Source organism: Pseudorasbora parva, chromosome 7 (assembly GCF_024679245.1).
Source record: "Pseudorasbora parva isolate DD20220531a chromosome 7, ASM2467924v1, whole genome shotgun sequence".
Taxonomy (NCBI): domain Eukaryota; kingdom Metazoa; phylum Chordata; class Actinopteri; order Cypriniformes; family Gobionidae; genus Pseudorasbora; species Pseudorasbora parva.
Genome location: NC_090178.1, coordinates 48,436,965 through 48,440,463, shown reverse-complemented (window position 1 = coordinate 48,440,463; position 3,499 = coordinate 48,436,965). Strand labels below are relative to the sequence as shown.

Here is a 3,499-nt window from a genome sequence, read left to right as displayed (position 1 = left end):
AGTTCATGTGCAACGCAAATGATCACTCCGTCACGGGATGTTATATTATTTATTTAAGCTTATTTATTAAATTCAGGCAAACGATAAAACATTTATTAAAATTAAGATACAAAATAAAGCTTTCTACAAAACAAATTTTAATGAAGTGGTCAAATTTATTCTTTGACATATATTGCACATCTGTGCACGTTTCATAATCAATATAGCCTAGATGAAATTTAAAAATAACATTATAATATTTAAACATAACTATAAAATAAAATGCATTGTTTGGCTAAAAAGCTTCTAGGAGCTCCTCCTTTCCTGTCAGCGCCGATAAAATGTTTGCATAACAAGGACGTTTATTTGATGAATTTGCCTCTAGTATAGTTGGTGCTGCAGATAGTAATGCCATAAAATTAACAGTATTGGCAATGATATGCATCTGTTCATTCATTCTTGTCAAAGTTAGCTACTGAATTGACAACACACTGACGTCAGACGGACGTCCGCTAACAAACCAAACAATGTTAAGATGCAGCCCACATAGATGATGATGACAGGACGCCAGTGCGTCATGTAAAGTTCTTTGGTGCGCTAACATAACTGCAATCTGAAAGCAAACCAAAAATAACCAAATGTCCAAACACAAACTTTGGTTCGGACCTTGGTGCGGACTTTCAGGTGTGAAAATGCCCTAAGGCATCTCCGGTGCTCAGCCCTCTTCAGGTCCCTCACAGGTCCCCATTTTTTACAGGGTTCAGGTCTGTTTCAAAACATTCAGTCTTTTGTTGATTTACATGTGTGTTTTGGACCATTGTAATGCTGAAAGTTGAATATTCTCTTCATTTTCAGCTTTCTAGGCCACAAGGTTCTGTGCCAAAATCAAATGGTATTTGTAGCCATTCATGATTCACTAAAGCCCCAGTTCCATCTGAAGAAAAGCAGCCAAAAGTGTGATGCTGCAATGCTTCACCGAGGGAATGCTGTTCTTCCAATGATCATCTTTTACAGTTTTGGCCAAACAGTTCAATATTGGTCTCATCAGATGCTTTTAAGAGACTGGATATATGTTTGGCTTGGATGTTTTGTTAAGTCAGAAAAGGAACTGGGTAATTTATGTAGTAGATATGTGAAATTATGTTTGAATTTGGTGCCTTCTAGCCCTCTCAGGCTCAAATTAAGTTTTAGTAACAGGAAAAATCTGATATTTGGGGAAAATCATCATATGGGGTATTACAATAGAATCCTGACTTTTTTTTTAGAGAGACCTTCGCATGCAAGGCGTTCTGGGATGTTGCAGATTTGCAACATTGGCCCAGTGTGGTAATAAGACACTGACGACTGAATATGATATGAACAATAACTTTTTATATGCAACTTTTCAAACAATGTAACAAAGTGCTTTTCAGTGGGAGAACAATGTAACAAAGTGCTTTTCAGTGGGAGAACAATGTAACAAAGTGCTTTTCAGTGGGAGAACAATGTAACAATATGGGATCCAAATCCAATATCTCAAATCCTCATTGAGTAGGTTATGTTTCCAAGTCACTTTGTCATGTGGTACTCCAAGAAACAGTTTTTGTCTTTTGTAAAGCACAGAAGTACTTTGCACTTCAGGCAGGCCGTTTGCGTGTAGCCAGTCTTGCACAGTCTGCATCGTCCACGTTTCTCAGCATGGATGGGGAAATGATCGCATCGGTCTAATCTGACATCAACTGATGGTGCAGAGATCCTCTGAAGTGGAGGTTGAGGTGGGGCAGCCTGATGGGACGTTGGATCATCTTCCAATGACGGTCGTCCTCTTTTCCTACTGTTCAAGTCAGCCTGTTTGCCAACCTTGATGAGGGCATCTGCAACTTGAACACGGAAGTCAAGAAGTGGCATATACTTCTTCTCCTGCTTCTGGGTGAGATGACGGCGATAGAGGAGCCAACCATTGACCAGTGATAGGTCAATCAAGTAGTACAAGATGCGCAGATACCAACGACGTGGGCGGATGTCAATGCGATAGAGAGCTGCAAACATGTCTGCTAAGTCTACTCATCCCATGTTGTGGTTGTACACCTTGACAATGTGGGGTCTGTCCACTTCCACATATTCCTTCTTCTCTTTCGACCACCTTCTGCATCTCTCAACAGGTTCAGGGCCAATGAAGGATGATGCCAGCAACACTGCCTTGTTATCATACCACTTCACGATGGACATCCCACTTGTCTTTTCGTATTTCACTTCATACGCACCACGCCCGGCCTTTGAGAGTTCCTTGTCACTCTTGAGGGTACATCCACGGAGACGGTTACGATTGATGGTAGCAACTGTTAGAATTCCCATTTTCTTCAGTTCCACAATGAGTTCAGGGGAAGTGAACCAGTTGTCGAAGAAGCACTTGTAGTTTAGTCCTTTTGGAACTTCTGATACGAGACGAAGCACAACTTCACCGGCAACACCAAGTCCACGCTCATTGGTTACGGTCTCTTTTCCAGTGTACACTTCAAAGTCATAGACTAGTCCAGTGACACCTGCACGAGTAAAGACCTTGATTCCCCATTTATGCGGCTTGTTCTTGATATACTGTTTCATTCCAATCTTTCCTTTGAACGGGATCATCTGCTCATCAATGGAGTGGTTTTCTTCTGGTTCAACCTTCAAACAGTTGGAACGGACTTTCTCAAGAACTGGACGCACCTTGAATAATGGATCGTATCCAGGCTCACCCTTTTGCTTCACATTGGTATTGTCGTTCATGTGAATGTATGTACGTAGATTATCAAATCGCTTACGTCCCATGACTGTCGCAATTGGGTCGTAGCGGGTTGCCGTCTGCCAGTACATGCGGTACGATGGCATACGTACTACGGTCATCAAGATGTGTAATCCAATGAACTGCTCTATTTCAGAAGGGGTTGTTTTCAGTTCTGGGCCATTCTTCATAACTGCATACAAGTTAGATTGGTGAGAAATATGTTCAAACACAGATTTGTCCATGAACTGATCAAAATACCACTTTGGACTTGGTATTTCGTCTGGGGGAGGTGAGAATGCAGGTCCTCTGAATGAAGAGTCTATGTCAGCTGCTGGAGGTTTCCTCTGTCTCCAAGAAAACTCTTTGTTGACTGGAGCTGGGCCTGGCTGAGGTTCATTGTCATCTGGGACCTCAGTGTCACTGTCTGCATGTATGTTATGAATTTCAACATCAAGGTGGTTGAGGTTAGCTTTTGGTATTTCTGCCTGTGGCTTATCATCATCAAAGCTGGAGTCAGACTCGTATGCTTCAGGAGATTCCTCAAAATCTGGATCAGCAATTTTATTGTCTGGAATGGATTCTGTGTCAGATAAAGCACCATCAGGAAGGCAAATGTACTCAATGACTTCCCCGACTGAGTAACACTTTCGTTTGCCTGCCATTACACACTGCAAATCCTGCATAGAGAGTATTCTGTTAGGTAGTTTGCCAAAAAATGCTTTGACATAATGATCTGTACTAATAAAAGTGCCATGGAATTTAGGCTACATCAGT

At 41.6% G+C, this 3,499-nt stretch overlaps 1 pseudogene; it reads right to left on the bottom strand.

Moving 5' to 3' along the window:
- Positions 1 to 1,199: 1,199 nt before the first annotated feature.
- Positions 1,200 to 2,838, bottom strand: LOC137083900 (piggyBac transposable element-derived protein 2-like; annotated as a pseudogene).
- Between the last annotated feature and the right edge of the window lie 661 nt (positions 2,839 to 3,499).